This window comes from Rhinolophus hipposideros (assembly GCF_964194185.1).
Source record: "Rhinolophus hipposideros genome assembly, chromosome: 16".
In the NCBI taxonomy this organism is placed as follows: domain Eukaryota; kingdom Metazoa; phylum Chordata; class Mammalia; order Chiroptera; family Rhinolophidae; genus Rhinolophus; species Rhinolophus hipposideros.
Window position 1 is genome coordinate 13,085,400 of NC_138062.1, and position 24,765 is coordinate 13,110,164.

Here is a 24,765-nt window from a genome sequence, read left to right on the forward strand (position 1 = left end):
ATATAAATGATATAATATTTATGAAAATAAGATATATTTTCCTTAATAAAAATGTTCAGTGGGAAGTAGGATATCATTGTAACTTTCTGTAAATATCTTTAATGCCTGGCTTCATAGAATACAGCTACATATTCACATCTGGTTTTGCCTTCAAACTATTGTGATATAAGAGGTCACATACCCATGATTTTTCTCAGGATACATTTCTGGAACATGGAAGAAGTTATGATAACATTGTTTTAACTTGAAAATGTTCCATAATACATAAAGAAATTCAAACTGTATTTTGATTTAAAAAAAAAAAAGACATATAGGATCTACAATGTTCCACCTACATTCATGAGAATCAGAATGAAAAAGGCAAATATTCTATCTTGCTATCACAGTGGAAATAGTTTCCATCTTGATGATTCCATGAAAGGGTCTTAAGGACCCCAAGAGATCCAAACACTTTGTTTATAGTTATAATCATATTTAGGGTTTATTTACCTAATTACAAATTTGAACCTTTTATTAATCACACAGTTGGACAAAAATACATTTTAAAACTCTTGGAAAACTCAAAACAAATACCAATATGTGTTGGTATTTGTTTTCCAACTGTATTCCTCCCAACATTATGGGAGGAATCCAGTTGAGTGGAACACAATAAAGAATTGGTGTGATAACTAAAACTAATGGAGAAAATTGAAGAGAAAAATGAACGGTAGGAAATGAAAGACTGATTCTCTGTGTAAGTATTCTCATGGTTCTTAGACCTAGGTACACATCTTACTCACATAGGGAGCTTTGTGAATGTATCTACAGGAAAGTCTAAATTAAGTCCAGGAAGGAGTATTACCATGGGAAGGGCTTCCTCTTCTGTTTGTTTAAAAATTAACCCCAAGAAAATCTCTAATGTTCAGCCAAAGCTGAGAATTTTTGGAGCATTAACACAGAAGCATTGTATGCAAATAATCAAAGCATGAAAGTTTGACACAAGAAATAGATGGAAGTGTGGACAGAATGTTGAACAAGTATATGAATCTCATATAAAATATGTTTTTATGAAATGTGAGGTAAATGTGCTTTTTATCCTGAAAAGTGTGTAGCATATCGTTTTGCCCTTTTTCTCATGCCAATCAGTTACAGAGAAATAATTAAAACAGAATCTTCATAAATGTACATTTTTTAGCAGCAATCAACTGTATGTTGTTCTCTCAACAGTTTTATCAATGTTTTGAATATGTTGAGAAAAAAATGTATTGTTATTTTTTTGCGTTATAATATATGGACCGATACCTCAAATGTGTTAACCATTGTATTAAAAACAAAATCTATTAAAAACTCATAGGATGGGTATATCTTACACCAAATCAAACTAGGGCATTTACAAATAATTATCAGATAGTATTTTATTAAAGTTTTAAAATTCATTTAGGAGTTACTCCTTCGCATCCCATTTTATATTACAAAGTGATGAGGATAGAGAACAGCTTACCTGCTTTCTGACCATCAAGATATCTAAGTAATACTAGAAATGTTTGAGGTATTCCAGTACGTACCTATCTGTATGCCTTTTCCACACAGCTAAGCAATACTTTACCTGCTGTGTGTCTGTTTCATCCCCCTCTAAAAAAAAAAAAAAATCTAAGTTCCAAAGGGAGGGCAATATTTGTTTTATTACACTAATGTATTCCAAATGCTTAAAACAGTGCCTGTACGTAGCAAGTTTTCAAATAATATTAACCAAATGTATAAATAGGTGAATATAATCAAGCAAGTCACTTAGCAGAGGGCTTCTATAAATGTTTACCTACTTTTCCTTCTTTTACAAAAACTCCCATTTTTATAATGTGCACCACCTGACCAAAGAATACATTACTTTATTATGATATATTGACTTAAAAAATGTTATCAATAACCTCACTTCCTGTTATTTTAAATTTGGGGGGAAGGGTTAAAATAGGACATATATTATTATTCAAATAAAAATGACATGGGATGTATCACCTTTCAAATAGTATAAACCTAAATGCTCATGGTAGCAAAGTAAAGATATAATCTTTGTGTGTGTCAAAATTATAATTTCTGTCAGCAAAGAAATTTAATTCCCCCAACAATTTTTCTGTATATCAATTGATTTGAGAAAAGTGAAGAAATCACTAGAAAAAACTCAAGGTAGTGCTATTTCCTACTGAGATATGATTTTGTTTAATATTCATAACAGATTAAGGCCTCTTAATAAGAGAAGATAATGTCCATAATAAAAACTTATGCCTTTTTCACAAGTCAAAATGGTCCTGAAATTTGCAAGTATAGGACACAATATCAAACATGAATGATGTGTAACTCTAATCCATGGCATATTCCTATTCATACAATAATACATTGTTTATTCAGAAAAAGAAAAAAAAAACTATTTTAAGCAATTAAATTTTTCATTTAGGATTTAAAATTAAATGCCAGAGACAGCTAAAATGTCCAACCCCTCAAATCCTTCTTTTTCATGCAGTATTTAATATTGACCGCTTTTTAAATGCAGTTTCCTGAGACTTACGGTATGTTAAAAAAGAAAGAAAGAAAGAAAGAAAGAAAGAGAGAGAGAGAGAGAGAGAGAGAGAGAGAGAGAGAGAGAGAAAGAGAGAGAGAGAAAGAGAGAGAGAGAGAGAGAGAGAAAGAAAGAGAGAGAGAAAGAGAGAGAGAGAGAAAAAATTCTCCTCTATCTATGCACTGTGTCTTCTTGCTTTATAGTCCAGTACAGAACTGCCATACAATAGCTTTTTGAAAATCTTCCACTCCTTGATATGTAGAGTGGTCAGCAGGCTCTTGATATAATTTTAGGAGCCAATGAAAAGGTGTCAGTGCCAAATAGCTGCTCATCGGGAGCCATGACAGTTCCCTGGGAACTGTTCATGTGCCTTAACTTTCAATATTAGCATCCTTTTGGAATAGCAAATATGTCACAAATGCAATTTGACATGATTTCTTACTGACACATCACTAAGAAACCAGTCCAGTAACTTCTGATTTTGTAGTTTGAGAAAGAGGGAAGAAAAGTTTGAATATGTCAGAGACTGTTGAATCAGGCTGATACTGAATTCTACGTTAGGTACCGTACCTGGCAGTGTCACTGAAGAAAAACTCTTGAATTCTCTATGTCTCTTAGGCATACAAGGTACTTCAGCTTTATAGAAGGCATCTATTTTGGCTAATTCAAAGAAATAGGCTTAATTATTTGGGGGAAGGAAACAAAATACAACATAAAACAACAACAACAAGGAAACTCGACATAACTGAGTGGAACTATACTTAGTGACTAAATGTTAAGAAATAATGATTGTGTATGCAAATGAAGCCTCTGATAGGTTTATTTATTAATGTGTTCTGTGTGTTGCTGCTCTGAAGAAGCAGAGAGTATGGGGCTCAGCTAAGATTTTGTGCTCCCAGAGACATACGGAAGTTTTAATTCCACGTTTTCCTTCTTATTACAAGAAGGCAACTTTTATGAGCAGATAAATTATAAAATATGGAGTATATTTGCTTTTTGTTTAGCACACAATGGTCCTCCTAATCTAGGTACTTAACTCTCTCGTGTTAGCACATTTCCTTCATCCCGAGAAAATGATCTACAGAATTTTCACCCACAAGAAGGCAATGGTTTACTCACACAAGAAAGTCTGCACTTTACTGAAATTGCAATTCTCACTGGATTAATCTAAGTAGAATACGGTATGTTTGGGCAAAAACAAACAAACACCCCTCCAAAAAAAACCTTAAAAATTATAATGCTTTCAGAGATAACCTGCTTTTTTTGTTTGAGGTGTTATAGGCTCCTATTTTGATTAGGATATGCTAAAGTTAGATCTTTTGCATTTTACTGTTTTATATGAGCTTATATAATTTTGGAGCTTATTTTACTTCTGATACTCATATGTTGGTATTCAATATTGCAGAATACTGAAGAAAATATAAGTAACTAAGTGATATTGTTGGGATGGAGTCAGAGAAAATTATGTACAAAATATATTACATGTGTATATATAATATATTATATAATTTATTTTTACTATAGTTACATAGTATATTTTATGGTATGTATAATAATTTAATTTCCAAGCATAAAATTAAAATAAGAAATCATAATGGAAATGTTAATACATTTGACTACAGAAAAAATAAAAACTTTTTGTTAGCCACTCTACACACAAAGTGTAAGTCAAATACAAAATTTAAATAATTACAATAAACCAACAAGGTGCAATTTGCCTTAAGATGTGAAATATTTATTCAAATTGATGAGCAATTTACTAGATCTTCACTATAAATATTAGTAGGACAAAAAATGCCAATAAAATATTTTTAAACTATTGGTTTTCAAACTTGAAATTACAGAAAGTCTAATAATTCTGATAAGAGAACATTCCAGTACACCTTCTCTACACTAAACAAAACTTACTAGAGCAGACATTTGGGGAAATACTTTGGCAGTACAAATCAAAAGCCATGAAAATATTCAAAATATGTGCTCCCGTGATTTCCCTTTCAGTACTTTATATAAAGTATACATAAAATATGTACTAAAGTATTTATTTCATTAAACATTGGGGTGCGTTATTCTTTGTGGTGAAAACAAATAATCATAATTATTTTTAGTAATTACTATGTCCTCATTACCCTACTAAGTGATTTGAATGTATTAACTCATTTAATAGTCACACAACCCTCTATTTAAGAAAGGTTAATTAACCTGACTTGGAAGTATAGCTCTTTGGCTCAAGTGATAAAGGCTCCCAACAGTTCTGCAGTGCTGCCTCCCAACTAGGTGATGCTGAAATCTCATAAAAACTTTTATCATGGGGAGGTAATGTACAGCATGGTGATGATAATGACACTGTGTTGTATTTCTGAAAGTTGCTGAGGGAGTAAATCTTAAAAGTTCTCATCATAAGAAAAAAAACAGTAACTAACATATATATGGGGACGGCACATTGTGGTGATAATTTTTCAATGTATACAAATATCAAGTCATGATGTTGTACACTTGGAACTAATACGATGTTATGTCAATTATATATCAAAAGACACTTCTGTACAAGAATAGTGTTTATAAAACACTCAGTCTTGCAGTAAATATAGTCATTAAATGCTAGTTATTTTCATTATTATAATTATTGCTAAGCCACTTAAAATAAGGTTTTTCAACAATATTTGTTATGATCAGAAAGCTTCTGGAGATATAATTAAGATCAGGGTATACAATTTTATATAAATGTTTGTTTTATTTAAATCTAAAATCTACATTCTACATCATGCTACATTTATACATTATAATTTTCTTTTTTTCTAATTTGAATGATGGGTAAATAGTACCTACATAAAAAGATTGAACGAAATAGTTTAATTATGTATTACAAAATAAATATTGATCAGTGTTGGCACTTTTAGGACTTCCAAAACAGATCATATAAAAACTAGACTGAAATGGAAGGTTCCCCCCACCAATTTTGTTTCCTTCTAAATATATGTGAATATAATTGTGCTCTCCATCTCTGAATGTGTTTGATTCTTTCACTGAGAGCTGTTTCACTATATTTTTCTTTAAGTGTCTATACTACTCAATGTGTACTTTAGCTAAGAAATTGTCAAGAAAATCAAGAACTTGCTTACATCATGAATAGAATTAGTTTTTCCATGATGTCTGTACAGAAAGAATTGCTAGTTGAGTAAGGAAAAAAAATTCCTAATTGGTTTCATGGAATGGTTGTTGTCAGAAATTCATATAATAGCTGTGTTGCATTGATAGAAAATATAGTCTTTTATTATTTATTGCTATCTATATATCCTGACAATACAGAAGAACACTTGGATCAGACCTTTCTAAATGTGGAAAGAAAAGTATTCCTTCATTTTTTTCCCCTCAATTTTGTTAGTAAACCAAACTATAGCAGTTGAACCCAGCAACAGAACCCTTTTGACTAACTTCTTCGGGGAAAATATATCTCCTTTGTGGCATCTCCTTCTCAGAATGTAGAAGAAAATGTCATTCTGAATCCACCACACACACACACACACACACACACACACACACACACACACACAGAGGGTGCCAAAAAAATGCATACACATTTTAAGAAAAAAAAAAACAGCATTAAGATTGTAATAAAATATACTGATATCAAAAGATGAATACAAGTCACATTTCACATTTGACTTCTGCAATTACAAGAGGTGCTCAAAGTGGTTACCATCGGTTTCCAGACACTTCAGATTACGGAGAACTACTGCTTGAGCAACGTTGACTAAAGTGCACACTTGTATACATTTTTTGGCACTCTCTATACATAGAAAAGATACCTGTAGCTCCTAAATTCTGCTCTCAACACAACACAGCAATGTTATTTTCCCGATATGAATAACATATTTTCTATTTCTGAATTAAATAAGTTTAAAATTTACCACATGTTATTTCTCTGGAACATATTTGTACACATGTATCTGTGCTTGTGTGCTTTCACATGAATGAATTCTTTCTAGAGGAAAACATAAGACTTCTTTGGAGTCCTTAGAACTGGATTCTGTTATTTTGCCAGAATACCTCTCAATGAACAACAAAATATTCTTTAGCTTTAATTAATTAGCTCTAATTAATTCCTTAGCTCTAATTAATATATTTGAGCTGAATTTCAATATCTATTTTATTTTAAAGGAATACTGAAATTGTTTTGCCTTCTTAAATCTTAAAGTTTCAATTAAAATGGGTAACTTTCATTTCTTGACATAGCTTCCAATATGCCAAAAGCCATATTTAATTGACAGTATTAGAATAATTGCATTACATTATATAAATGTTTTTTTGAAAATATATTTGTAATGGAATATTTGTTTCCTAAGACAAGTCTGTGGTTCCAAAATTAGAACCATAGACTATTTCTAATCTCCCTAATGTTTCATTACACTTACCTTTGATACTCGACTTTTATATTCTTATTTTCATTAATGAATAGAAATAAGAAAATTATTTCCATTTTGAATTAGAACACTTAATTTTATGCGATTCAGTTCATGCTGCTAAACTTGAATTTACTTGTACAGAAAATGAAGGTGAAATTTTTTTTTAGTATTATATTTTCAGGGGTTAGGAACAAAATCAATTTGATGAACATTGACTAATATATTTTCAGTATACTGTGAAAATATCGATGTGATATTTATTTAAATGACACAAAAAATACAGCACAGATATTTGCATTACTATAGTTATTCCTAAGGCATTAATAGAATAACTGGGGTACACCGAAAATAAGCTTTTTTTGTTTATCTTTGCCTTTAGGTATCTCCTAGACCTAATGGAATAGATGGTGTGTGCACATTTCTAAATCTCCTTTTCAGTTTCTTCATCTACATAATGGGGTAGAATTTACTTCATCACTTGTTTGGAGACTCAGATAACGTGAAACCTTAAAAGACATGAAGTAACAGTTGATAGGCATTAAACATTCAATAACTGTTAACGACCACAAAAACATTGGCTGATATAGTGCCGATATGCCGCTATACCTTCTCTTTTATGACAAAAATGGGCTCTAGAGTAGACATACTGAATTCACTGTTACTAGTTTTGTGATTATGAGTATGTCACAATTCCTCTGGGTCTCGGTTTCTGTGTGCTGAAGATGGTAAACACATCTTCCTTAGAAGAATATTGCAAGAACTGCTGCGTATGATGTCTTGAAATGTCCCATCACACAAAGGAAAACTTTCACCAATCAGATGCCTACTTATTAAAAAAAGTATTTTGGGGAACTAGGGGTACAAGATTAAAAGACAATACTCCCATTCCTGAAGCTCTCACATTCTAATGCATAATGTAATGTTTTAACAGGTAAATATAATAATATATTACTTTCATTAACAGAGGCATGAACAAAATGCTAAGGAAGCTCAGACACTGGGATCAGGTCTACTTTGGTGAATGAGGGAAAATTCATAAAGGAGGTGCTATTAGATCTAGAAAGTGATGAATGAAAAAGAGTTGAGCAGGTGAAGAATAGTGGGCTATGAACATAAATGGGATCATTAACATGTCACATCTGATGAGGTAATCATGAGAAATTCAGTATTGATTGTCACTGAATGATGACCCTCGAGAGGTATGTTGGGGTCAGAAATGTCACACACACACACACACACAATCACACACATAATACAAAAGAATTGATGTATGTTGCCTTAATGCATACTGTCACATATTTAGAAATGTTTTTCTACTGTTAGCCCGATGAGTTTTCTTAGTAAAAGCCCCTCAGTTGTCCCGCAGCTCCTGTCTTTGCATCCTCTATGTAGGTGAGGGAACACTCTCAAATTGTAGCTAACTGTTAAGCACACCTGCTCAGGTTAAGGAAGTAAAGAGTTTGATTTCATACATATCCATAAAGCCTGAAATGAGGGAGTTCTTGTTAAGTTCTATCTAGGAATAGCTAATTGAAGGTCAAGTTGATATTCTGCTATATACTTTTTTAGAGACTTTATTGTATTACTTATCATTTTTACAAGCAAAATTCCCTTGAAGTGGATTAGAAGTCACTTGTCTCTGTTTTCCACATATACTCTCGAATTCCACAGACGCATGCTATGCTCTTTCAAGATTTCTCTCACCAAGTTGTTCTCTGCAGTGAAAGTGACGAAAGGGTCGCCCTGCAGATTCTGCAGTTCAGAGAACTTCCAGCAGGGAAGTGAGAGCCCAATAACTCTATTGATGAATTAAGCTTCTGAGTTCCCCTCACCTGCATGGGAGTTGCCTTTCGAAGTGCTTCCCAAAAAAGGCTTACAAGGATGTTAGTGCTTCTGAGCTTTGAGTCCCTTTCTCCCTCCGTATTCATCTTACCATGAAGTTTGGTAGTGAGAACAGGAGACCTGGACTTGTGGGGGAATGGTGGTCACAGTTGGGATAAATTCTATTGTCTCTTTACTAATCCCTATGGGACTTTTTTCGAACGGGGTACATCATCTGTTGGTGTCAGCCGTGGATTGTAACTCCCATGGCCCAAGTCCCACTCTGCCTGTATTTAGTAAGGCAGAACACAGTTACGTGAATAGAACAGATTCTCTCTCATCCTCACAAGCTTATTTATCTAATGGATTGTAAATAAAAATACTATGGCACATATTGAATCCTGAAAAGTCTTTTAGTAGTTATATCAAAGAATAAACTAACCAAATCCATATTTGCAGGAAAACAATGTATTGTATTTTTAAAGGGAAGTGATCCCAAACCATAATGTAGACTGACTTGATTCCCAAAGGAATTGTCTCCTAAATTGCAGAAACTGTAGTATAGAGCTAATCTGTACCAATCGATGCACAGAGTAAAAGAAAGAAAAGGAAAGAATAACTTCTACTAGTATAACTGCTATTAATGTTTTAGCCATACCTACTAAGTTGAGAATTTATTCTTTACTATGGAGTGTCTTCCATTCAAAATCAGTCCGTGAATCTTTCAGTTATGAATGGCACATGGGATTTGTTTTTGTGCTACGATAGCTCTTCTGGAAATGAAGTTATAACGTGAAAATTTACAAGGTGCTAATGAGCTTTTCTCAAACACCACAAATTATTTAAGTAACTTACTGCCGTTGTTATTTTTACAGTGTCAGAGGAGTTTTCACACTAGCGTGAGGCAGCCACATAATTTATTTCTCTGTTTTCAAACTTTCAAGTATAAATTAAAAACATAAGCATAATGTCAAAGAGAATGCCATTAATTTATTTATTTCAAATGCTTATATCTTAAGAAGCATTTTTATTCCAGGGAAATGTAATATATAATGATAGATAGATTTTGAACTTTAATAATCTAAACAATGTTTTATTACAGCTTTGAGATAGGGCATGTGGAATAGAATATTCACACATTTATACGAAATATTTAATTTCTACTGAATTTAGTTTTACTCACTACATTAAAATTTGATCCATGTATACAGAGGGTGCCGAAACAATGTATACACATGACTTATATCCATCTTTTGTTATTGGTATATATTATTACAATTTTAATACATTTTTTTTCTTTCTTAAAATATGTATACATTGTTTCGGCACCCTCTGATACATGGATCACCCAGTGTGTGTGTGTGTGTGTGTGTGTATGTGTGTGTGTGTGTAATTTCATAAAAAAAGCCTCTCAGTGATAACTGTTTTCATTCCATCACACTTGAAGGTCAATTCTATTTTTGTCTTGTATGGAGAAGTACACATTTGATAAGTAAATGTTTTCTGTTTTCTAAAGGAAGCTAAGAGCTGAGAGCTAAGTCTAATTCACATTTACATGTAGGGTTAAGGGCAGTGAAAGAAAGACAGGCAGTCCCAAAAGAGAAATACAGTTTGCATTCTGGGCATCTTTGGGTCTGGCACTAGCTCTTCATTCTTGAGATTATAGGAGAAGTACTCATACTAAATCTAACAACTGGGGAAATGGAAAGTAGAGAGGAAAACAAGATGAAAAGAGAAGAGAGAGTTCAGTGAAGATTTTAAAACCTATGCACACTTACATTCCCACCAAGGGAAGAACTCATCAGTTTAGCACTGATCTTGTCAATGATTGAATTTCTTAAAGTGAAATTCTGCTTGTATGGCAGGATAGTCAATATTTTTGAGGACAAACCCTGGGGTCTTCTAGACTCAGGACTCAACTGCAGCTTCAGGGCCTACAGCGGCAGGATCCTGAACAATTTGATGATGATCTCTAAACCTCAATTTCTTCATCTCTGAGATGGGTATTCTAACAATGCTAACTTCATAAGGTGGTTCCTGGATTTAAATGAGTTCATGAAATCTAAGTACTTAGCTGGGGGCCTACCAGAGATTTCAATTTCACTGAATTTTAATTATTAGTTTATTACTTTTGCTAAATGGCATGATGCATGGCCTAGACCAGATGAGTAATAACATCAAAAATATAAAATACTAGTGATCTTTCACTGAGTATATAATATGTGCTAAGAAAAGCTCAGTACTTTACACAAGCAAAGTAAGTTCAGTCCTTTCAACCATTCTAGATAGGGATAAACAAAGTAGTGCTTAGAGAAGCCAAGGAATTAGAATAAAGTCTTATAATTAGGAAACACAAACAAACAAACAAACAAATAAACAAACAAACCAAACCATATCTAACGTATGGCTCATGCTCTAAAGAAAGATCTGATCCGTAAAAATTGTAGATGTGCTTATTATTGGGAAGAACAGGTGCCAGGTTCCACCTTAAGTTATCATTTTTTTAAGCCTTTGAGTCTGCAGCTTTTTTATTTTAAGTTATGCATATCCAGACTGGGTTTGGAGATGTTGAACACACTAATTGGCTTCTGATTTTAAAACCACATTTGCAAGCATATGTGCCTCATGCACGTCGGTTAGAGTTTTGGACACGTACCACAGGCCAGCACTTGGGCCTTCACATCGCTGCTCTGCAAACAGATGGTAAATCTCTTGCTGATTTTCAATTAAGTGATTTTTTTTTTCCAGAAGCATTTGAAGTACTAAGAATCCAGAACATTTGGACACATGCACATGTAATATTATGGAGGCAGCAAATCCATGTTTGATGATTTAGACTAAAGTTTAGGTAGTTTCTGGACTGATGACTTTTTTCTCTAAGGTTTCCATACTTAATTTCTCATTGCTTCTTCCGTTTAGGCTAGGTTTTAGTAAAGTCAGCGCTAATCTACAGTGTAGCTTTTATCTGACTAACCTGACTATTTATATAGCTGCAAATTGGCTGATGGAAAAGTCATTTAAATGTTGCATCTCAAACATCAAAGGGAGCGTTTGTGTTTCCTTCAATAGTGCATTTTACAATCAAAAGACATGCACTGTTAACTTTGGAGGTCGAAATTTGGAAGTCAATACTTTATTTGATTTTAACCCAAAATCATATTATTGTAAATAAAGTATATGATTTTTACTTCAATAACTACATACGTAGGAAAAATAGGGGAAATGAAGAATTCTGCCACTATATCATGTTAAAGTAAACCTTTGTATCTCCGACCAGCTCTATTATTTTTCTTTCAATCATCTTTACTGATAAGAACTGATCATAAAATAAAGACCAAGAGACTTAATAGAAGTTTCCAGAACGACACAGATAATGGAAGAACTTAAACCTGATTAATGTTAAGCGCCATTTCCACTGCCCGCTGAATGGTCCTTACGGACTGCCAATTGTGTAAACATAATTATAATATATTCCAATATCAACACTACCTCATAATTGCTTGTCCTCACAAGGACAATACAACATAGTAACATGCTATTCTGAGCCTCTGTTCACTAGAGAAATTGGGTAAAAAGGCGGTAATAGTAGGTAATTCAGAATGATATATAAATGAAACATGCATGGAACTGAACGGAAGTGTGTGTTCACACACACACAAACACACACACCCATACACACAGTCACTAATCACACATCTTTATATTTGCAAGCACTGTCCACAATACACACACAACTACACTTGAAAAACCATGAGAGGGCTGTGAAAGTAGTTACGGTGTAAGAATTACCAGGATGTACACAATACTAATATTTATTTAAGATCTATGGATATTGAGCCTTCTCAGTTGAAGAACTTTTGTTTCATAGTGGAAAGAGATGGAAGGGAAAAAAAGGCTCAATGTGAGCAGCGCGGCAAGGCAGGCATGACTCAGTGCCCCCAGTTCTAACATCAGATCCTTCTCACAGTTTACCTTATGGCATGCCTGCTCCATTTGTATCCTCCAGGAACTATGATATATACACCATCAGCACTAATCTGTTTGTTATGCTGTTGAACATTTTGGAGAGAGTTCAAATTGATTTCAAAATATTTCAGATATACAAAAATGCATAAAAATATAAAAATACTCTCTATCCATTATTAACAAATAAAACTTAGAGTAAAATCCTCCATCATTGATTGTATTCCTCTTCCACGTAGAGGTAGTTAAAATTCTAAATTTGTATTTATTACTCCCTTGCTTTTTTATATTACCCCCTTTACATTTTACTATGTCTAAATCCCAAACAATTGTGAATAAACTAGAACTATTCATATCAACATAAATGTGTCTTAAAAACATAATTTTAAGGAAAAAAATAAAAGAAGCTAGTTGGTAACAAGCACAGGTAGTGTATAAATGGGTAGTCATATAAAATTTTGCTTATTTTTACAAATATGTATACACATTTTATATTTTCCTATGTCTTTCCTAGTTTCTACTACATGTGGCTTCCTAAACAATGCATAGTATTTATTTAATAAAAACTCTATTCCCTGCTTACACTCATTAATATAATCATGTGAACTTGATTCTATGACTTATCAGCAGTGAGTGACTTACCCAATTACTGTCCTTACTGTCTTGGATCCCTCAGAGGGAGTAGTATTATTCTATTCCTGTTTTCTGATATCTGACATTGTGTCATGGCATGTAAAAGCCTTATTTACCAAAATGTGCTTTACTTTTGAGAGTTTGGATGTGTGTGTGAGTGTGTGTGTATGCGTGTGTGCTCGGTTGTGTGTGTGCGCATGTGTGTGTGTCGTCATTCACACTAGCTGTTCATTCTGTTTCTGTTGCTGCCATTCTATCAGTATCTGAAAGAATATATATTTAGACATTTTAAATCTTCATCATCTGGTCTCTCTGTTGTACAATATAATATACAGAATAATATCTGCTCACCAATTTACTTGCCTTCAAGATCTATTTTACCTAAACATCACGTCCTCTGATGTACACATATACAAAATAAAAATATTTCTCTGTTAAACGGCCCCCTTACAGCTTTAGAGCAAAGATCTTCTTAAGGTATGAAAGACCACCTAAATAAAACCTTATTAATCTGTTGCTGCCATTTCTCTTCCTCAGTTTTTGTCACAAAAGCAATCATTGTTCAATCGTTTTTGATAGAAGCACATCTAAGGCAGAGAATAACATAAATAATTATATTGAGTATCCTATGGAACAATAGGAAACAATAATTCAAAGAAGAAATAATACCACCGAAGAGTTGATTTTACAGACCCTAAAGGAATGTCCCAGTAGAAGGAAATGATATGAAAACCCAAGTTACCCATAACCCATATCAAAGGTCCCCTTCTCTTTTGAGAGCAGAAATAATCACCTCAGACATATACTGAGCAGATGTAATGAAGAGCAATAAATAAGATGGAGTAGAAGTGCTTTTGGCCATTCGCTCAGGCCTTCCGTGGCTGAAAGGCACATACTATTAGTCGTTGCTATTCCCATTGCTATGTAATGTTAGTCTAATGTAGGTTAGTGCACTGTTCTGCTGCTTCATTTAAATTACTTGAAGTTATATTTTGAAATGTATATGTAAATACAGTCAACCTTGGGGAAATTTGCTAACAATGTTGCAGAAGTAAATTCAGCACTAGGAAAGTTGGACTTTTACTAGTAGTGATAGATGCATTCTTAACATAATCGAGTAGAGACAAATGATAGAATGAATGGGATATATGTAAAGAAATATACTATATGTTTTTTCTTTAAAATTAATACTTTTGAAGAAAAGTGACACTTTAAAAGCTTATCCTTAAAATGTTATAAAATGACTAGATGAAATAAGAAATTCTGAACTATTGACTTTCTCATATGTAATTGTAAAAAACAACATGGGTGTTAAATACTGTGTTTCCCCGAAAATAAGACCTAGCTAGACCATCAGCTCTAATGCATCTTTTGAAGTAAAAAATAATATAGTAAAATAAGACCGGGTCTTATATAATATAATAATATAATGTAATGTAATGTAATGTAATATAATATAAAATATAATATAATACTGGGTCTTATATTAATTTTTGCTCCAAAAGCCGCATTAGAGCTGAGGGTCCAGCTAGGTCTTATTTTCAAGGAAACATGGTAGCTCCTCTGGTTTCCAAAAACCAACTGGACATTTATTAACACTCTCCCCTTCCCCATGCACACATACATAAACCACTCACACTGACATGTTCCAGAACAATAGTACTTCAGTATCAACTCTAAATGTTTTAGAGGTAACATATGAAGAGAAGCTTATTTGTAATGTTAATGGATTGAATGGCCAACATAAAAAATAAAAAATAATGTTATTCCACACATGTCTTTAGCATTGCCATAGGCCTTTCCTTTGCTTTTATACTTTTTTTTTTATTTTTGTCAATAATTTAAAGGACATTTTCATCAAAATGTAGATATCAAATATGTTAGTACTATGGATGAAAGTACTAAATAATCCAAAATGATCCTGATAGACAGCAGCATGTGCTTATTAAGATGTTTATATTTAAAGGGAATAAATATATGGTCTGTCTAGTAAAGGTTAATTCATGAGGCCTTAAATGCCTGAAAAAGCAATAATTTAAATGAAACATACAATTAATTTAACTAAAATATTTAAATAAAACATATAATACAATCACCAATTGACAAGAATTATTATATATAAAAAGACAAATTTAAGCTAATAGAATTTCTAGAAATAAAAAAGTATTTTAATTTAATTTTTTACCAAACAATTAGTATACTGAATGATGTATTTGCAGACACTGAAAATATTTAAGCCCACAAAGACAATAAAACAAAGAAGTTAATGCAAATAAGATAAAAAGCAAATAAATAGAAAACAAACATAATAGAGAGAAAAAGAATAAATGCAAAGTTTATTGTGTGAAAAAATGAGAGAGAAAAATATCTGGTGAGATCAAGCAAGAAAAAAAAGGAAAAGATGCAAATAAAATAATATCAGTAATAATACAACATAGAGAGTTGCATATGAAAACAACTATTCCACTACTATATTGAAGGTTTTGATGAAATGCCAAATTTTCTTTAAAAAAACGTAACTCGCATCTGAATCACAGATATTCATTAGGAAACTCACAGGAAAACACAAGACCCCAGTTACTGTTAAAAATCAACTGCTACAAGATGTTCCTGGAATATGTCATTCCAATGGTATTCAAAGCTTTTAAGATAATGTGTAAGAAGGAGTACTCTCCATCTCGTTCACTGGAGCCCAACTGCCTTTATACCAAAAAGACATAGAAACTTTATCAGACAGGAATACTACAGTCAATTTCTTCCTCAACAAAGCTCCTAATATCTTTAATAACCCATTAATGCTTGATTCAGCAGTATAAGTAATAGGTAATTCTACATTAAAAACCTGATTTTATCCTAGGAATGGGCAAGGGAAAGTGAACAAACAAAATATATAAATGCCATTCAATACATTAACAGAGTAAAGATAATAAAGAGCACAAACAATGGATTCAGAATAAGTATTGTCAAAGTCTGATGTGCCTTCATAATTTTTTAAAAATCCTATAAAACCCAAGGGAACAAATATTTCTGTAACATGATGAAGCCTACCTGCCAAACTCTTATTGCATAATATCAATCTTGGAAAATTGGGAAAATTCTTTTAAAATAAGAAAAAAATGCAAGGATCCCCACAATCAATGCTTATCTTCAACATTGTACTAGTTTTCCTAATTAATATAATAAAATAAGCAACAAAAATAAACAAATAATGCCATAAAGGTTGGAAAAGATGGAAAGGAACTTAATTTTTCAAAGATAATATGATGGACTGTTGTAGAAAACTGAAAAGAATCTGTACATTGTTAGAAAAAAAGTAGAGATTGAAAGGTATCCAACTTTAAGATTCATAACAAGAAAACCAATTCTACTCCAACACACATAAATTTTCCGTCTGCGTCCCAACAGCCAGCGTCATGCATGTAGAGTAATACAATTTAGTTGACTTTTGAAAGTAATTTATTCCATAATTATAATTCTTGGTATTACATGCAACAGACTGTGTTTTTTGTTTGCCTACAATGATTCCACTTCAAAAATATATCTGTATTATAAAAAAATAATTGAGGTACATAAATAAAATATTTGTTAAGAACATGGGACACCTTATAAAGTATGCTTTTAAAACGGGATGTTTGTTTATTATTAATACATTGTCCTTTGTTTTTAACTCAAATCCTATCATTTTATTTTCTGATGTGACAAGCGTTAACCTGTTATCTGTACTAAGGACAGATTCGTTTTAAGGATATGTTAATTTCACAGAACTTCTAAATGTAGGAATGATAGATTCAAACACTTAGGAGAGTAAATACTTAATGTGGACAATAACTGTATTGTCTAATGTTTACCACAGTCTCCAGTCAATATTTATATCCATCATCTGTGATAGAAAGTCAAAGAAAGCAATAAGACATCACAAAGAGCTAGCAGCACATCACGGTGGGGATTCTGGGACAGGCACTCTACGAACGTGATCTTGAGGCAAGCAGATATTATAGTTCCGGAGTTTCTGGGAAAGTACAGAAGTCTTTGCTGAGGAATGTGTATGGGAACTACCTCTAAAGGAGGCTACCATTGAGGCTGTTCGTATAAACCTAGATGGTATCACAGCAACGTAACCAGCCAGCCAATTCACTGTAGTACGAAGTGCGAAAGTATGAAGTAAAAAAATCAAGCATTAGGCACAATCCTGAGAATTACTTGGTATTGTGCATGTTAGTCAAAAGAGTGAATGAATGCAAATCCAATTCAATTACAGGAATAAATTTATCGTGGGTGACTGTGTCTAGAGAAAAAGTAGGAGATGTGTTATTAAAATTGGTTTACCTCATCAGAGTCAGATGTTTGAAAAATGGATAAATATTGGTTGTAAAACACATGAGGCTGAGGCTAAGTTTTTCTGGTCATTATCTAAACTGGAGAGAATATATACCTACTGATGCAGTTGAATTATTCAGCTATGGAAAGAAAGAAAGGGGAGTAAAGGAACTTTGCTAATGATGCAAATTATTGTCATATTTTAAAATAAGCATCCTCATTTGCAAATCTACAGCGAGCTCCCTTCACTAAAGATGTTTGTGAGTAGTAAATAAAAGGATATTACCCTGAACTCAGAAAAAAATAGGGCAGAATTAGATACGCCCTTAACATACAACCATTGGATGTTAAACATACTCCTTTTAAGACTCTTAAGATATTGGACTGTCCTTAACTTTATATCTATTTCTCCACTCATCTATGCTGTTAGCTTTTTGCAGAAAGAGGCTATTGAAAAACAAGTTAGCACTTAAACAAACATAAACCCATGATTAGATTTTGAAACTTCCTAAAGACCTTTTATTTTTACCAATGTAGAAAGAATACAGGACAGAGCAGCTGTCTTAAATATCATAAATCACTTTGGGGTTTTTAATAATGTCTATGAGAAAATAATTCAATTTAAGGTGCTAACATCTGAAAACAATAATCTCAAGTTCATTTATATTTGAAGTAAGTAACACTGTTTACATCTATAAACTGTCACTATTTAATGCATTTTCCATGATTTATGATATCCCACAACTATTAAAATTTATTTTACAAGCACTAACATTCATAAAATATAAATATTTACAATTTAGACAAGTCAATCTCTGTAATAAAACTAGTCAACAACAAGAGTTCTTATTTATTTCTATTGAATAGAAAGTACACACAGGAAAAGAAATAGCAAAATGTGCCCTTTATGACAGAGAAAACAGTTTAATAAAACTTAATCACATTGAGAAAGTTTCTTGAACTGATTAATGAATCAATGTTTCTCACTCAGTAATAAATTCATTCTTTTTAGCTCACAGAAGTTAAATAATATACCTGAACAAAGAAAGTACTTCTAAGTTCACAGAGTGTTTCATATTACCTTTCCTTAATTAATGTGTTGTCCCTTCTAGAAGGGAGTCATATCTCTGACACATTTTTTTTTCTCAAACAGGAACTGATACTAATTTTTACTAACTGAATCATGTAAATTCCTTTACATAATATTTTTCAATTAGCCAAAGTAAATCTCTAGTGTTCCATATTCTTCACATTTTTAATAATATTTAAGTACCATATTATTTCATTAATCATGTATGTTGTTCTGTCATTCATCTATTCATTGGTTTCTTTAAATAAACTATAATTTCCTTGGTTTCATTAAATAAACTATAATTTCCTGCTTTTTTATTTGTTTTCCCAGTATTTATTTCAATTTGAGAAGAGATACGTGTAGTAAATTGTTTAAAATATATGAATAAAAAGAAGTGTACATATGTGAGTACAAAGATGGAAGATGGTACATCCTATCTTCCCACATAAAACCATGTTATTGAAGTGTGTATCTGTTGAATTCCTGCATTGTTGCAAAAAAAAAAACAAAAACAAAATACAATCTATCTCAGTAGAAAACATTCAAAGACTTTCACCACTTTTTAAAAGAAATTTACTTCATAAATTTTGATCCATCTAAAATGTTTTTGTGTTTAACTAACATGTTGCTAAATAAAAGCAAATTACTTGATTTATAAATACACACTTTGTAAATAAAAATGTATCCGTCTTATAGATAATATAGCTTAATTTATGCTGTAGTGAATGATTGTGAACAGAGATTAATTATAAATTAATCAGATTTAAATTGTTTCATGATCAACAGCTAAATTGTCATTCATTCTGTAAACCATTTATGCAAAAATATATACTATATATTAAATGCAACACTATCCATTTTCCTAAAGATGTGTTTGCTTTACTAGATTTGAATAACAGACAGCAACACTTTAATATTTAAATAAGGTAAACATTTTTCATATTTCCATTCATTTCAAACTACAATAATACTATGTTTAAAAGTTCATTGAACCTGATAACACAATCAATGGATAAGTCATCTTTTTAACTACTTTCTTCAGATGCAGTAAACTATTCATTAACTATGAGGTTATGGTGTATGTAAAACACTATATTTTCATTTCAACTTTTATGAAATGTTAAATAGGACCCATAAAACTTTTATGGAATCTCAACCACAGTCAATATTTGCTTCTTTATCTCCCTGCATAATGCAACTCTCTGGTAAATAAATTAGTTTGCTCAGTAATACTTGAAGATAAACTGCCATTACGCTGGAAATATTCATTAAGCAACCACTGGCTGTAACAATCCCACTCTCTGTCTATTGGTCTATCTTTAAACAAGCAGTGTTCATATTGAATTGAAAATGTATTTATCAAACTCCTACTATATACCAGGAATTATCCAAGGCACTGAAGATAAGTTGGGAATAAAAAAAAAGACAAAGTTTTTCTCTTATTGAAAGCTAGATTTAGAGGAGGGAGAAATACACACACACACACACACACACACACACACACAACAGAAGCACTAAAGAAGCTAAATCCTGATAGTGATAAGCACATTTATGTGAAGTCAAGTGCTGGGGGTTCTCTATTAACGGGAGCAAGGAAAGCTCTCACATGTGATGACATTGAGCTAACAAATGAAAGATGAGAAATTGGTCAGGCAGAGGAAAGGAAAGAAAGGAGAACATTGAAAAGGGAAAATTAAGTGTAGGAGTTCTAAAGCAGAAATGAGCATGGCCTATATAAGGAAAGCACCGAGACTGGAGTGGCTGGAGCATTAAGAGACGAGGTCAAACAAGCTGGAGGATATGAGCTGCAGCTGTGGCCAACTTATCCATGGGTAAACACAGATGTAAAGACCGGCTTTCACAGACATGGAAATGCAAAGAAGTCAAATGTCTCTCAAATAGAAGTAGGACCTCTTGTTGAATGACTTGAACAGGCCTAACATTAGTATCAAATATACCCCTAAATGTGTAATGTCTCCAAACAATAGTCTTCACTCCTCTTTCAGATACCCAGATCAAGGCAGATGTAGGTGGGGAAAGTGCTCCATTTCATATATAGTAATGCAATAGATAGTAAGAGTTCAAAGACACTGTGCCTTCATCATCTGTCTTACAAGATTGCCCTGGGCAACTACTTCCAGCTAGCAGAGGAAAAGTGTATGGGGCATCATGAGTGGAAGACCACAATGGGACAGGGGTGGAAGAGGCATCAGTTACTTTAGTACAACTCAATCACATGGCCACACCTAACAGGAACGGAGGCCAGGAAATATAATCTAGGAAGTGAGAATGATGATGTTTTTAATAGACCCTACCACAATGCACTATTTCTAAATTTTAAGATCATGTTCCTCTTGTATACATCAAAAGTAATTTGTCTTCCTCATTATTTTTGGACCAAGCAGGACCTGTATTTATGCTTTAATAAATTAGATATAAGCTGTTCTTAGCAGATATTTGCAGTTTATATACCTTTCTTAAAAAAATCACTCTTTTAAATATCACATATCTGATAACTACATAAGTACTACACTTTTGATGATAAAAAGAGAATTATAAGCTTGGTATAGAGATACAGTTATTTTTGTTCAGAAATTATGATAACATGTATCTCGAAATCTGAGCTACCAAGAAGAAATATTCATACAGAGAAATGACTTCCCTGGAGATTTTATGCTAACCTGATTAAATTTGCATGTACAAAAGAAATGTGTACTTAAAATATAGCTTGACATGATCTTCAGCAACTACTTTGTACCATCTATGAGACTAAATTGAACCAGCCATCAATTCTTGAGAAATTCTTGATTATATTTATTCATTGTCTGATTTTTAATGCATATGAATGAACCTTCCATCAGCATTTCAGAAAGTCAGTGCCCTAGGCTCTCATCTGAGAATACATTATTCTGTATTGTCCCTCAGTTCCAATAAATACACCGGACTGGAGAAATTATCTGTGTCAAATTGTTTGGATGATATCCAATCAGCCACTCCTTTAGGTATTTTCTGTCTACCCTTAAAACCCAGACCACAAAGACATAAGCTTTTTGTGCTTTATTCAATATTACGCTCTTGTTTGTTGTCTAAAGAAGTTATACTATCTAGCTATGTGAAATCTGCAACTTTATTATCTTCAGAAAGACTGTAGAAAAAAGAAAAACAAACAAACAAAAAACTATCATTCTGCACTCTAGATAAATCCCCAGGTGAAGTTGAAGTTTGTTTTGTTGTGTTTTGGTAGAAGAATACAAGGTATAACTTACTTCCCCTTAGGAACTAATGTTCTTTCCTTTTAGATGATGACATTTCTATAAGTGACCATGTTTCACTTTTTCCTCTTGACTGCTTTAAAGCTGAGCCAACAATTAGAAACTCATTTATGGCCTATGAGCGTGGTTTTCCTTTCCTTATGGCTCTCTCTCTTATCATATATCTCTTCTACTGATACTTTGTTCGGGTTTTTATTTCTTTTTCTTTTTCTTTTTTTAGTATTGTTATTGTGACCTGTCTCAATGATTTTTGGGAAAGATGACATAAAAATGATACATCTTCTCAAGATTCACTGAGGAGATTGGCAAAAGTGATTGCTGGAAGCACTGCTCAGGTTTGTCATCATTTCACATGTCTGTGGCCACCACCCTCTCGGATGGCGACTTTAGTCCTTACTCTGTTTCCACTCACACTTATTTGAAGATTTACATGGCATGTACACATTCCATCTCCATATAATTTTATGTGTATAAGAAGGACTTCAGCAATTTCCTGGAGTGGATGAGAAAGAAGTCTGTCTCTAATTATAATCGTGCTGTTTCATGTATAGGATGTCCTATCTTTCATTAATGTGTAAATGCATGCATATAAGCATGTCCTTGGATTAAACAGAGAACACATCCAAGGATCTTTAAAACATAAAAAGGAATTGACAAATTAGAAAAGCTAGGCAGGCCATTTGATTGTAGAGCCAAAAAGGAGAACCTGAACTGCTTTTAAGCAAGTTCTTTTAGCAGTAATGAAATGCAGATTGTTCTGACTTTCCCTTTCTTACATAAGTCTCCTGTCAAACTCTCAAAGCCAATGAAGTTCAAAAACTAGTCTACAGCTACTGCACACTGGAAATCTCAAATACCTGCAATAGAAGCAAAGGATGACTGTTAGCATTTTTGTACTAATTTGCTTGAAAGGGGGTAAGTACAAGTAACAATGTCTGTATGGTACTTGACATTTTAAATGTTGCTTTTACACAGAGTATCTCATAATTTTAGGGCCAAGAAAAATATAATAAAATATAATAAAAACAAATGGATAAACAAGCAAGAGACACTGAGGTAAAGAAAGAAAAGCACTATTAATCTTCTGAGTTCATAATTGTGGGATTCGAAGGTCAGAGAGGTTAAGTAGCTGCTCTAAGTCCTGTGTTAGTTAAAAACACTGTGCTAGATTAGATGCTAGAGAGATTGCCTCATTCAAAACCCGTGTGGAGTTTTATAATTAAGCTGTTAATTATTTTACCAATTCCCCATGTCTGAACACATAAGAAAGATTGAATCTAGCCAGACTTACTCTGATAATTTTAGTAAATAATAGTGTCAGAGATGTGCTACAGTGTTAATTGTAGGTCAGGTTGAAAAATTAATTTTCTTAAAAGCCAAGTGTGTGTGTGTGTGTGTGTGTGTGTGTGTGTGTGTGTGTGTACTTTGATCAAAGTAAACTTTGGTGTTGTTTTTTAAAATTGTATTATCTAGTATACTTGCATACTTCCATATTTGGAAATATTTGTAATTTCAAAATTTCACAGATATAATTACATCCTGCTGTGGTAAGCCTGTCCCTCGATCTCCCTGTATCCGTCACTCATCATGAAGCTTGTCGAACGCAGTGGGCAGTAGAGCATAACTGTCTTGTGGAAACTTCTATTTCCTCTGCCTCAACACCCCTTGTCATGACCCAGGAAAAATACACCAGCATTTTAACATCATTGTTAATTTATCAAACAATACAAGTTATTTCACTAATCAAGTGTAGAAAGAAAGCATGTCATTTGGTATTTTGTTTTATAAATCTATTTTTTGTTTTTTGGAAATGAAATACTTTGGCAGTATTAATCCACATGTTCAGTGCAAAACAAGTGTTTCTTTAAAATTAATTGTTTAAAAAGTCCTGGTAGTACAAACTTTTTAAAATATAAAAAAGTTGATGTTTCTCAGCAAAATGTTCTCATTAAGAATAAAATTCAAGAATTAAACATGATTATGATATAGGCATATACTTCTTTTTACTATATTACACTGAATTTACACTCAGGATGTCTATATGAAACAAGGAACAGTGTGAACTTTCCCTTTTTACAAGATGACCCGTTACGAAAATATACTTACAATGAAAATCTCCTCCCAAACCAGAAAGCCTCTCCACAACGATAGAAAACAATGTTTTATTGTTGGATAGTCTTTAAACCAGAAAGTTATGTACACCACAGGATATTCCAACAGGAGTTTGAAAAGACAGAAAGAAGTCTCACCCTTGTGTCCAGCCAAGCAGATATGGACCATTACGTAAGGGTCATCAGGACAAAAAACAGTCCTCAAGAAGACTTGACAGCACCATTTGTCCCACAAAGTTCACCCTGGATTCATTTGGTCTTTGGGGTGGCCATTTGTATTTCTTAATTGGCTTAATCCAGAGGAAAAGAAAATTCTCACATCTTTATGACGGAGATAATTTTGCAGTTTGGAGCAAGACATCCACTGAAGTTATTCAGCTCTTACCCTCCATGCAAAACTGGGAGACAGGGACCCTATCTTGGTTGATGAGTCCATTTCAAAGAGACGGTCCCAGGCCCTTGAGCAAGACATTCCTGGGTATTAAAGTTGGCAAAAGGCTAACTTAACTTTTATCATGAACTACTCTTTGTTATTAGTAACTATTAGGAACTTGAATAACGGTTCAAAACTTAATGAGGTGAAGGAGGCAACATCATCAGTATCAGTGAGGTTGCCTTCAATAGGAAAATGGAAGCATCATCC